The sequence below is a fragment of the Triticum dicoccoides genome, chromosome 6B, assembly GCF_002162155.2.
Source record: "Triticum dicoccoides isolate Atlit2015 ecotype Zavitan chromosome 6B, WEW_v2.0, whole genome shotgun sequence".
Lineage (NCBI taxonomy): Eukaryota > Viridiplantae > Streptophyta > Magnoliopsida > Poales > Poaceae > Triticum > Triticum dicoccoides.
Window position 1 is genome coordinate 44,257,865 of NC_041391.1, and position 1,407 is coordinate 44,259,271.

Sequence of the window (1,407 nt, forward strand, 5' to 3'; positions counted from 1 at the left end):
TAAATGTCTAATTTGTCTCCATACATAGCTATGTTTATCCTGATATGAAGTACACCGCGACGCTAGGTCAAGGCGAGACACATTATTTATTAGTCTAGCACATGCAGGGTCCATCAATATAATGTAGTCTGCGCAGCCATAAAATATTTAGTTGTGGCGCCTTAGGAAATCAAGTCAGTGATGAGACCATCATTTTTTTTACTTTTTGAAATCACTTTATAAAAGTCCCTTATCTCTGTATGATTCATGATTCACGTGTAGTTTATGAAATGATGTTTTAAAAGTCTTTATCTCATTCTTCACTGTTGCAGGACGCTGCTAACGCTACACTACAATCAGAGACCCTTCGATGAAACTGTATGCGATGCATTAATCACAAACGGTGATGTAAAAAATCCGTCAAAAAAGATGCAAAATGTTTGCGCTGGCGGATACATCAAACTCGGTTCAGATTTTAGTTGCGTGTGCGATGCGGGGCATACGGTTCACTTCAATGAACTATTTGCGATGAGGCAGAAGAACAAAAACGGGCAGCCGAATAAAGGCGTGCGCGATATACGACACACAATTCAGTCGGATTAACTGCTTGTGACGAGACAGAACAACAGAAACGGGCAGCCAAATGAAGGTGTGTGATTGAGGGCATACACTTCAGACGGATGAACTGTTTGCGATTAGGCAACACAACAGAAACGATTAGCCAGATCAAGGTGCCTGCGTCCCTTCACATTCCAAATTACTACCATGCTATATTTAATTGCAAACATGTTCACACCGATCAAAACCTAAACGGTTTTCCACTTAGGAGCCTATTAGTACTCGGTTATAAATACTACCTACTCCAAGATGACTGCACATTCCTCCTCAACTCCTCACCCACAAAAACAAACAAGTCATTCATCGTAGTTCCCTTGCGTTTGCCATGGCCCGCATGAGTTCTGGGTCGAGAGATTACTACTAGGGAGAGGCGAGCATGGAAGCGGAAGCACGAGAGTGAATGTGCATTCATGCCCTTAATCTTATTTTGATGTTGATGACAACATGCATATAGGGGACTAATCATGTTTATCAAGTATATCTCAGGATTATGTCTCAAGGGCCGTGTGTGGATCATGACTACGGACAAATATATAGCACTCAAGAGCGAATATACAAGACAATAGCTTTGGCACTTTTTCGGTTGTTCTTGAGTATAGGGATCCCACACTATTAAGAGGGGATCGTCGGATATCGTGAAAGACTTGCTCAAAACCTAGAAAGTATTCTCTCACAGCATCTTTGTTTTATCTCTAATTCTTCCACTACCTTGAGCACAAAGTCTGTTGTGATCCTGAGCTAGTGTGCTCTGTTATCACCGGACATCCAAAATTCTATGGACGTCTGATCCCTCACAGCCGTCCGGGCATA